Source organism: Equus asinus, chromosome 1, assembly GCF_041296235.1.
Source record: "Equus asinus isolate D_3611 breed Donkey chromosome 1, EquAss-T2T_v2, whole genome shotgun sequence".
NCBI classification, from domain to species: domain Eukaryota; kingdom Metazoa; phylum Chordata; class Mammalia; order Perissodactyla; family Equidae; genus Equus; species Equus asinus.
The window spans coordinates 160,272,362-160,284,655 of NC_091790.1; the positions used below are offsets into that span (position 1 = coordinate 160,272,362).

Consider the following 12,294-nt stretch of genomic DNA (forward strand, 5'->3'; position numbering starts at 1 on the left):
ACATTCCGTCCGGTTAAGCTCACCACCATCTCAGACTGGGTTGATGCTGGGAGCTACTGAGGGAGGGAGGACACGTAGATATGATTGACACCTACATCACTTCTTGCCTTCTTGGATTTCAGGTAGCTTACCTGTCACAAAAGGAATGGGAGCAGGTGGTCTTAGCCATTCCTTCCACTGATAAGAGCTTTGAAACCACCCCTGAGAGTTGCTGAGAAGATCCCATATAAGGCCCAGATTGGGGGTAGGTATGAGAGTGAGGGTAGAAGAGACACATAGAATGATGGAAAAGGATATGCCAATCACCTGGTAGTGGGTAGGTACAAAGTGCTAGAGGGTTGTGGCCAATCTATCTCAGAGAAAAAGCGAATACAGATCCTACTTCATCCCAACGACTCTTTTCTACATTTCTTGGCTCTTTCATCCATTTGTTTCTCCAGCTGAACGTTTAAAAAATTTGGCAAAATGTTTCCAGAGTCCCTCTAGGCATGTGATTGAAATTATACTGGCTTTATAGATTCATTTGACAGGGATAACTAAATTAATCAAAATCATAAAATCTAACATTTTGTATTGGAATATTAACCATTCACTATGAGCTTAATAACATGCTAAGTAATATATAAAAATATATAACATATAAAAGTTAAGAGTGGTTAAGTCTTCCCCAGGGTCATATGACAAGCAAGTAGTGGAGTGGGAACCCAAACTCCAAAATACTCTTAACTACCAGGCTGCCCTGCCTCCATCTTTCCAACCAGAGGCAGGGCTAGTCTTTGTTGGCGTGAGCTTTTCTCTAAGTCCATCATTGGAGTTCTGTAGTTTTCTTCATGGGCGTTCTGCCCATTTGCTGGTAAGTTTACTAGAAGGAGATGTACAAATCCTCAATGAAGTAAACTGTAGGGCTTTTGGGGGACATCGGAGAAGATCTGAAGAGCAGGGAGATATTCCTGTTCCTTGCTGGGAAGATCCAATGCTATACAGAGGTGTCAGTCTCCCCTAATAATCCACGGGGTCACTCGGCAGCAATCAGTCTTGGACATAACCTGACAAAAAGGGTCCTGAAGTTCATCTAGAAAGGCTATGTGAGAGTACCCAAGAAGTTTCAGAAATGAAAACTAATGACAAAAGACTAACCTTGCGTGATATTAAACCACATTACAAAGTTTCAGTAATTAAAACAGTTAATACTGATGCAAGAATAGACAGATTAATAGAACAGAGGCTCCTGAAATATATTCATATAATGCAGGAAATTCGTATATGATGAAGGCTGAATTTGAAACCGAGGTGAAAAGATGTATTAAACAAAAAATGGTGTCGGGATAACTGACTATTTAGGATGGGGAAAGGAGGGAAGAAATCTGTCCAGATCGCTAACTCACTCCTAATCCCCAAAAATATTGTTACTCAAAAATGTAACAGTTTTGAGCATTTATATTGGTAGAACCAGAGGAAGGCTAGTCTTTTCGTTGTTGTCCTCGTATGCACAAGTGTAGAAGAAAAAGTTACCTTAGTGTGCAGTGTTGTAATAGGCTAATATAAATTCTAATAATCCCTTGTGTTTTTTAATATGCCATATTTCATCCCATGGAAACCACCCAGCAAAGTCAGTGGACAGTGTTTGTTTATCCCATTTTAAGAAGGAGATCATAAGAGTCTTGATGAGTGACTTACTCAAGGTCACATCCCTAATTAGAGACAGAACCAGAGCTAGGACCAAGGTCCCCGGACCTGCAGCCTGGAAACCTCTCTTTGTATGAGAGGCATTCATCTTACCTTGATGTGTTTGATATGTTTGTGAAACCAGACATATCAGAATGTGGAAGTGACTTTCCAGTGTGCTGCGGAGTTGTGTCCGTGCTGTCCTTTCACCACCCTGGTTAGTCTCATCACCGTAACCCCTGCCAACCCCAATTCTGTTGACTCCAAATCCGGGAACACCACACACTCTGCTTTTTCTGCTTCATAAAGTCTCATCATTCAGCAGTCCCAGCCCACCACATACTCACTCTCTCCATCTATGAAGTGTCCCTCAGCACCTGCTCCTTGTATCCTTCTCCATCCATCCTATCTCCCCTCCAGTTTCTGTTCAATCTTCTCTCTCCTTACATGTCCAGGTCTATGTCAGTATAACACACCTCAACCAACCTCCCCTTTTTGTTAATGATCTTGACCAATACATTCCAACAGAAATATAATGGAAGACAGATGCAACCACATATGCAATTTTATGTTTTCTAGTAGTCACGTCTAAAAAAATGAGAAACTGGTGAAACTATTTTTAATAACATATTTTATTTAAATCCAATATGTCCAAAATATTACTTCAATATATAATCAATATAAAAATTGTTAATGAGATATTTTAAATTCTTTTTTTTTCATATATTTGAGATCTGGTGTGTATTTTATACTCACAACATATCACAATTCAGACTAGCCATATTTCAAGTGCTCAATAGCCACTGGCTAGTGGCTGCTGGCTAGTGGCTACTGAACTGGACAGCACAGACCTAGGCTCTTATTCCAATGAAAATGATCATAATGACTGATTATTGCTGGATAAAGGGATCATGGGTGATTTTTAAAAAACAACTTTGGTTGGGGCTGGCCCAGTGGCACAGCAGTTGAGTTAGCAAGTTCCACTTCAGCGGCCCAGGGCTCACCAGTTCTGATCCCAGGTGCAGACGTAGCACCGCTTGGCAAGCCATGTTGTGGTAGGCGTCCCACATAGAAAGTAGAGGAGGATGGGCACAGATGTTAGCTCAGGGCCAGTCTTCCTCAGCAAAGAGCAGAGGATTGGCAGCAGATGTTAGCTCAGGGCTAATCTTCCTCAAAAAAAAAAAAAGAAAAAAACAACTTCGGCTTATCTATACATTTGATTGTTCTCCAACAAACACAAATTGCATGTGTTTATGTATTTTAAAAACTTGTGATTTAAAATATCTGGCATATCAGGGGAATTTAAATGAATCTGCACACTCATGCTCTAATGCAAGTTATTTTTTTTAAATGTCACACGTGGCATCAGCATGTCTTCACTTTGACATATCTATCCACATCTAGCTCCTATCTGCTTTACCATCTCAAATTATTCTCCTTGTTCCCTACAACCTGCCCACCTTCTTCTTCTGAAGATCACCAGGTTGAAGGTACAGAATACCCAGAAGAAATATTCTCGAGATCTTCGCCACCTCTGCACAAACACCAACGTGTGTACAATTTCTGGTTCTGCTTTAGTAGATTTGAGGTTACTGGTATATGACTCAGAGAATTCAAATTCAAATTCTAGAAGAAGCCTCTTTCTTCAGGGCTACTTCAAAGTTATTTTAAAATAGGCTTGATATTTACTTTTACTTAAAATTAGATACATTCAAAAGCTATTATATGTCCTACTTTGGTTTCTTTTAAAAAGAAATTGACCTAATGATTCTCCACAAACAGGAGCAACTCATTTTTTAATCAGAAAATGCACTTCTCACCTCAAAGATTTTGACTAAATTATGTTTCTGGTTCTCAAATATAGAAGCAGTCTAGTCATTGGAAAATGGGAACAGGAGGTAGGCACAGTTTAAGAAGTTAAATGGGCTTGAATCAGGAAACTAAAGTGTAGTCACTTACTTTAAATACCTATAGATTTTAAAATTCATGTCACAGCTTGGTTTCCAGATGCTCTAATAATGACAGGTTTGCCCTTTTCCCCCAGGCTTTGAAAGGTGGCATGTGGAACCCTGAAATGGGGGGTTATAAGACCTGGATTTTGGTCCTCACTGCCAGCTGCCAACCAGCTATATGACCTTGGGCGCAGTCCATTCAGCCTGCTGGATTCAGCCTCCCAGGCTGTAAAAAGGGAGCTGACAGCAGACAACCTCTCTCAGGCTGCTCCCGGCTCACCACTCCTGACCTTTGCGCTAATCTTCCTCTATTCCATTATCCCTGAAACACTTGCCTCCTCATGCAACTCCTCCTTCCTAAATGAGAAGATGGCTGGCAGCACGGCAGTGAAACGGGAAAGAAAGGCTGTTCAAAAAATAAAGAATCCTAAAATGCGTCATCTTTCAAGAATTCACCATTCTCTTGTGCCTGGGTGCTTGCTCATGGTGCTAAATCAGTTCTTCCAAGGAAATTTGCTCTAAGAACGTGGTATTTGTTATATGTACTATTCTTGGATGATGTTTACACTAGACACTCATCTCTTATGAGCCACTTGTAGGTACAAAACACAGAAGTTACGTATCAAACAGACATCAGCAGCCACATAAATAGACTTTAGCAGAGCCTGGAGAAAATCAGACCAAAATCACGGAGAGTTTTAATTAGGTCTTTGCATCAGCTTTTGATAAGTTAGAGAAGATAATTACAGCTCCCCAAACTTCCCACTGAACCTCTCCAGGACCCGACAGCACCCTGTATTCTAGCCTGATGCAAGAATCACTCCCTACCCCAAGAGCTGGCTGCAGCCACACCCAGAAGAGCCTTCCCTCCCGAAGATTCCCTCACCACGGCTTAAGTCAGGGGGCAGCTGATGTTAGCTGTGGTCTGTGCTGCTTCAGTCTGGCCTGATTTTTCATGCTGCCATTTTGAATTAATATAGGTTTCCTCTGCAAGTGATGCATCTTCTGGGCAGGCTTGGAACACAGTAGGCACACGCACACACACACACAGACACACACACACACACACCACGCGGAAGCTGGACACCAGCGTAATTCAAGACACTTGCAAGCAAGAATTAAACAGCAAATCCAGAAAGACAGTATGATTTAACAGAACTCTAGCAAGTGAGTTTTGTGTCACGGTAAATGACAGCTTCCTTAGACGCACTTGGGTATAATGGACATTTTTAAGCTCTAAATCCGGGTCCTCGTCAATTTTCTAAAGTTCAAGCGCCCCTCCTGCTTTGCAGACCACACTCGTCTCAGACCTCAAGAGTGATGTCGCCCAATAATCGGCGCCCCGGCAGACAAGCGAACCGAGGACGCAAAAGCAAACTGAAGCGGACAATCGTCTTAAAGACATGAGTGCTTTTTACCAATAAGCGCCCCGGCGCCATTGCGTTAACATGCCCTGACACCCCCCCACCCCCAAGACCCGCCCCGGGTGTGGCTTGAGGGGAAGTTGTGTCAAGTCCTGCGGCCCACGTAGACCAGAGCTACAGCCCGTGCGTTTGCCCTTAAGGGGAGGGCAGTCCCCCGGACACAAGTCGGATCGCGGACCCGGTGGACGTGGGGGCAGAGCCGGGTCAAGGGCAGCGGGCCCCTCCAGGCAGCCATGTTCGCGCGAGCCCGCCCGCGCGGCAGGTGCGTTACCTCCCGCGAAGGTGCCAGGCCCGCTCCACCACCCGCGCTGCGCCGGAGCGGCCCGAGGGGTGGCGGGGGTGGAGGGCGCACAAGGGACACACCCCAGCGGGCCAGCAACTGGGATATCAGGAAACCGCAATACTGGAAAAGGGGAACTGCAGCATAGCCTGAGGGGTTTTGAGAGTTAAAGGGAGGTGGGGAGAAGGATGGGGTAGGGGTGTGGAGAGCAGAGACAGGTTCCAACCAGGCTGCAGTGCCCGCTCCCCGAGATGGGGCGTCCCTCTCCTGCGCCCCCGCAGCCTACTAGCCCAAGTCACCCAACCCTGGGCCAGGGCCACCTCTCCCCTGACCCCCAGGGAGCCCAGCCCGCCCAAGTCTGCACCCGCGGGATTCGACCCGGGGTAGCGGTACCCGCGGGTTGGGAGGGACAGCAGCAGGCGACGAGGCACGGGGACGGCGATGGCGGATCGGGATGAAACCCGCGCGGGGAAGCAGCTGCAGACGCCCTGCGTTCCCGGTCGTGCCCGCCGGGGCTCACCTGCGGGGTGGCGGGCTCCTGGCTCGGCTCTGCGGTGCTGATCCTGCGGCCGCCGAGGGTGCGGGTGTTGCTGCGGCCGCTATTACTGCGGCGACATCGGGGGCTGCAACTGCAGTGGCAGAGGCGGCCGTCCGGCGCTTCCCCCTCCCCAGACTCCTGGCGCTCTGGCCCGCCGCCCTCCGCTAACAGCTGGCCCGGCTCACGTGACCGCCGGGCCCACCCCCGCCTCTCCCCACCCGGGGTCCCCGGGCCGAGCCGCACCCGCCGCGTCTGGGCTGCCGGGGCCGCAGCGCCGCGCTCGGCCTGGTAGGGGAGGGCGCCTGGGAGCAGGAGGAGGGACCAGGAGGCGAATCTCACTGCAGAAATTGGCTCCTCTTTGCTCGATTTCTAATTGTCGGTCACGGCCGGGGTCGCGGCTCTCTCAAAACGGAGAACTCGGGCTTTAAGGAGTCAGGCCCCACTTGCTCTGGGCGCATCTCCCGGACTCCGCCGTTTGGTTGCTACGTGCGGGCCTCCGTGCCTAAGCAAAATTTCTCCGCGGAGAAACGTGTCTTGTACTTTGTTGACTCACATGTCCAAGCCGACTCCTTGGTTTTAAAGGTGCCGTCGTGCGCCATGTTGATAAGCCTATGCCAAAAACTTGGACACTGAAGCCCCAAGAGGTTAAGTAGCTTGCCCAAGGTCACACAACAAGTAGCAAAGCGAAGATTTCATACCTGGGTTAATAAGGCGACAGGTGTGTTGATGCTGGTGTCAAGGTCATTGGTCAGGACATGACCATTAGTCATGTCTTTTTTATAAATCAAAAAGAAAAGACCATCTCAAAGGGTATGAATGGACAGTTCACAGCAAAACGAATGCAATACCACTTTGGCTCATGAAAAAATATTCAAGCTCACTTAAATGCAAATTAAATATACAAAGTAGCATTTTCCACCTGTCAGATTAGCAAAAATCAAAAAGTTTTATATCCAACATGGAGGACACTTTGGCAGTATCTCCCAAAATAACAAATACCTATTTAGTCTTTGACCCAAGGATTCCACTTCTGGAATTTATCCTACAGATACACTGACACGTGTGAAATGATATGAGTACAAGGTCATCCATTGCTATATTATTTGTGCTAGCAAAATGGGAAGCAAATAGCCATGAGCCGAGGACTGTTCAAACAAATCACAGCACATCAATACAATGGAATGCCATCCAGCTGTAACAAAAAAAGAGATCTATCTCTATGTACTGATATGAAGGATTTGCACCCTACGCTAAATGCGCTAAATGGGGGAACCAAGTGCAGAACACTGGGTAAATGTGTTGTTTGTGGGAAGAAAATAAAATGCCTGTACTCATATTTGCCAATGCATAGAATATATCTTGGGAGAATATATAAGAAATTGTACTAGTAGATGCCACCAGGGAGGAGAATGGGTGACTGAATGCAGGGGAAGGAAGGAGACTTTTTCCTCATGTCTTTTGAATATTATCCCTGTGCTTGTCGTTTGCCACATGAGTGATGGGTAGTGGGAGAGGGCTGAGGGAATCAGTGCAGATACTGTCGAATAGAGCAGTGGTCATATAGATTCTTGGAGCAATAAGGGGCCTCACTGTGCATTTAATCCAACGAAGGAAACTGTCCTTTTACTTTCAACTTTTCTCTGTCTTTACATTATAGTGGCTTTTTTGCTTTTTTGCTTTTTTAGACAGAATATAATTGGATCTTGCTTTTCAGTCAGTCAGACACTCTTTGCCTTTTAATTGGAATGTTTAGATCAGTGGCTCTTAAAAAGGGGCAATTTTTCTCCAAGGGGACATTTGGCAATGTCTGGACACATTTTTGGTTTCACGGTGACAGAGGTGGGGGAGGTCTCTACTGGCATCTAGTGCATAGAGACCAAGGATGCTATTAAACATCCTACAATGCAAAGTACAGGCCCCACAACCAAGAATTATCTGGCCCTAAATGTCAATAGCACTGAGGTTGAGAAACTCCAGTTTAGACCATCTGTATTTAATGTAATTATCAATATGATGGGTTTTATTTATTTGTTTATTTTTTTATTGAGTTAATGATAGGTTACAATCTTATGAAATTTCAGTTGTACATTAATGTTTGTCAGTCGTGTTGTAGGTGCACCACTTCACCCTTTGTGCCCACCCCCCACCCCACCTTTCCCCTGGTATCCACTAAACTGTTCTCTTAGTCCACATTTTTAAATTCCTCATATGAGTGGAGTCATACAGAGATTATCCTCCTCTAGCTGGCTTATTTCACTTAACATAATTCCCTCAAGGTCCATCAATATGATGGGTTTTAAATGTAATGTCTTGCTACTTCTATTTGTTCTATCTGTTCTTTGTTTTTTCTCTTTTTTTGCTCTTGCCTTCTTTTGAAGAATTGAGTATTTTTTAAATATACTATTTTATACTCACTATTGATGTATTAGTCAGACTGCTTGTTTTATTTTTTGATTATTCTAGGACTTACAATATGTATGCATTTTAAATTTATCACTGTCTCCCTTCAAATAATATAATTTCAGGTATAAGGCAAAACGCTTTCAACAGTAGACTTCTATTCCCCCTCCTCCTCTTTACTACTATTGCTGTCATTTGTTGTAGGTGCAGATTTGATGGTAATGAACTCCCTCAGGTTTTGTCTGAAAAAGTTATTACTTCACTTTCATTTTTGAAACATTTTTGTTGGAACATAATTTTTGGTTGAGTTTCTTTTCTTTTGGCACTTTAAAGGTACCATTCTATTGTCATAAGACGTTGTCACAAGACTTGCAAAGCTTCTGAAGGAAAGTCTGTGTTTGATTATCTTTCTTCCTCTGTACATAATATTTTTTTTCCTATGGCTGCTTTTAAGAGTTTTCTCTTTAACATGGGTTTTGAGCAATATGATTATGATGTACCTTGGTCTGTTTATTTTTGTTTGTTTGTTTATTCCATTGGGGCTCCTTGAGCTTCTTGGATTTATAATTTTCATCAAAGTAAGAAAAATTGGGGCCATTATTTCTTCAAATATTTTACCCATTGTACCCTGCCTCTCCCAAATTCAAGGACTCCAGTTAGACATGTATTAGACTACTTGGAATTGTCCCACAGGTCACTGAGGTTCTGGTCTTTCCCCTATACATGCACAGTCTTTTTTCTCTCTGTGCTTCACTTTAAATAATTTCCCTTGGTATTTCTTCAAGTTTACTTATCTTTTCTTCTATAGTCTCTAATCTACTGTTATCTAATCTACTGTTAGTACTATCAGTGAAATTTTTATATCAAATATCTTATTTTTCATCTCTTGAATTTCTATTTGGTTACTTTTATGTCATCCATTTCTCTCATATATGTTTTCCTTTAAATCTCTGATCATATTTATATTTTAATAGCTGTTTTAAAGTCCTTATATGCTAATTCCATCATTTCTGTCAATTTTTGGTCTCTTTGTGTTGATTTCTTAATCTCCTAATTTTTTGTCTTTTAATTTTTCATCGCATGCCAGACTGTGTGAATTTTATGTTGTTGAGTGATGGATTTTTCTGTATTCCTTTAAAGGTGGTTGGACTTTGTTCTGGCAGTTACTTAACAATCAGCCTGACTCATTTGAGGTTTGTTTATAAACTGTTGAGGAAAATTCTAGGGTAGCTTTAACTCAATGGCTGTTTTAGCCCTTCTTCTAAGGTATGACTCACCTATGGGATCTGATGAACGTTCCATGTAATCAATAAGGTGGTTCTGGCTGGTAGGAACTTGAACAGTTCCCAGGTTTGTGTGAGCTCTGGGAATTTTGGGGGGCACAGCTCCCCAATAGTTGTTCTTTCCTGAGGAGTTGTTCTTTGCCCAACCTTGTGCAGATTCACCCTATGCATGCACAGATCGGCATTCATTCAGTGACTCCAGGGAACCTTTATGCAAATTTCTGAAGTTCTCCCCCGTGTAGTTTTCTCTTCTCTGGAGCTCTGCCCCACAAATTCTAGGTGCTGTGACCTCCCTGAGTGCTGATCTCTGTTTCCTCAACCCCACAAGATAACTGGGCTCTATTTTGTCTCTCTTTTCTTAGCTGTGTATGCTTCAGGAATTGCCTCTAAGCAGAAAGCTGGGATAATTGTGGTCTCATCTTACTTGTTTCCTTTTTCTTAAGAATCACAATCCAAAAGCTGTTTCATATATTTTGCCCAGTTTTCTAGTTGTCCACAAGAGGATAGCAAGTCCCATAGCAAGTTTTCCTTCATGGGCAGATGTGGAAGGCTGAGAACACTAATCTTAATGCCTCTACAGAACCAAATGTCCTGTTACAGAATCAACTAGACTCATTATTTCAAGAACTACAAATGCATAGTTTACTTACAGAACTTCTTCACTATACTAATTTAACAAGAAACATTTATTGAACACCTGCACCAGGAACTGCATTATTGCTACAAAGATGAAAAAGGCATATCATAGCTTCACCTCTCAAGAAGTCAGAAGCAAGCAAGGAAAATTAATTAAGTGTAGAAGTAATATGTGCATATATTATATGTTGCAATCAGGGTAACCTAAGAGTTATACAGAGATAAATACATTGATCTAGCATATTGTGAAATATAACAAGTTTAAGGAGGACCATAAATGAGGGCTACCCAAACCTATTTTTAAAAATATATCGATGACAATTTTGCCTCTTCTTCTGACCAGTGTTATTGTCTAAAGAAGCCCATTCAGCGATTTTGAGGAGCCAAAGTACATGTGCAATCAAGAAACGCTTTTAACACATTGCATACAGAGGTGTTTTCCACTAGTGCTTCTTTTAGTGCACAACTGTAGCAGGAGGAAAAAGATCTGTCACTGGGCAAATCTCACGGGGATGAACGACAGACAATATTATGTGAATGAGACTCTCATATATGGGTAAGAAAGCCTGTGTAATTGCCTTGTATGTAATCTTAGGAGAACCAAAGAAGGGAGCTGACAGAAAAGCTACGGAAAAATGAGAAAGAAAAGCACTAGTTAAGATGAGCCAGCCACCTGCCTTAATCCTATGACAACCATGTTTAGAAGGTTAATTTTCTGAATTTGGTTACCATAGAAACAAACCTTTAGAATGCATTTAAATCAATTTACAGAATTAACTGCCCATATTGAGTATAGGCAACGTAGAGAGATTGAAGTATTAAAATCTATTTTTGAATCATTTTTAGAATTTAAATGATCCATCAAGCCCTTTGGATACATGATTTAGACAACCATCAATCGTATTTTGGCAAAAGGTGTAAAATCCTATTCATTATAATTAGGTGATGGGTTTGGAAGTTCAGTTATTCAAATGTGTCATTTCAATGAATGGTTCCTATTTAATTTTAAATAAGATAACAGTTCATGAATGTTCCAGACATGGTTTTAAAAACAAATTATTACGTATGCTTCACATTCACGGCTGCCCCTCCAGGAGTCATTCATGGTTTAGCCCACTGTACAGAGTTCAAAGGGAACTGCTGAGACTTCGTCTTGTGGTCAAAGAGCAGAGTAGACAATTCGATGATCAGACTTAGGAGTTCAACCTAATCTTTTCTTGCTGATCTATTTCCCTAGTTTATATGCGCAGGAAAGGTTCACCTCATGCTATGTACATTTTTAAAACATGGCTTGTTTTTAATATTCTAGTGATGCTTGAGGCCACCTTTTAATAGACGAAAGCTTATCCAGAATTGTAAAATTGAGCCTCTGCGATTTTAATGCCACTGCTCACTTGAAATAATGTATGACTTTAAACAAAAGTTACCATTAGTTATTCTCCAGTAGCTCTTCAGAGAACTAAAGAAAGTTTGTCTAAATTGTGTAGGAATTTGGGTTCAGTTAAAGGAAGGCGTCCTTCATGGTACAAGTTATTAAACAATGATTCTACCTATCGAGAGAATGTATGAAATTTCTGACTCCAGAGAAAGAGTATTTTGAGTGCTCTTCTATTTTCCATGAAAGACCAGAAAACTGGCATTATTTTGTTTCCTGTTGGATTAATTACCTGACTTTCAGAGAATTGGGAATAATCTAGATGTATGGAGATATTTTAGTTTTTAAATTCCTGATTATTCTTTACTCTCCTTTCCATTGACTTTCTACCCTTAATCATAAACCAAGCCCTAGGTTTTTACTATTCTTATGATATCTCTTATATCATTGCTTCTGGCTCTTACATGTGCAAAGGATTTGATTTTTCACATACATAGAGTAATTTATTCTTTAGAGCTTGAATCTGTGTCTAGTTCACTTTGAATTTCAAAAAGCACCTATCATATTTTTTGAAACAAAAATTAAAAGCAGAAATTATTTTACTGTCATATGAATTTTTCAGATAATCTATTTTTATTTACCCTGAGTATAAAGAAAAGATTAGATTTTAAGAATTATTAGAAAATTTCTAGACTAGGCAAGTAATGAGAGAAAGTAGATTGGTAGTTGCTTGGGGAGTTG

General features: G+C 42.1%; 1 protein-coding gene across 1 annotated transcript in view; it reads right to left on the bottom strand.

The window, feature by feature from the left end:
- The window catches only part of SCRN1 (secernin 1), a 61,592-nt gene extending 55,479 nt beyond the window's left edge, over positions 1 to 6,113 (bottom strand). The window contains exon 1 of the mRNA XM_014841047.3: positions 5,842 to 6,113. The gene's annotated coding sequence lies outside the window, so the exon portion shown is untranslated. The remainder of the gene's footprint in view (positions 1 to 5,841) is intronic.
- Between the last annotated feature and the right edge of the window lie 6,181 nt (positions 6,114 to 12,294).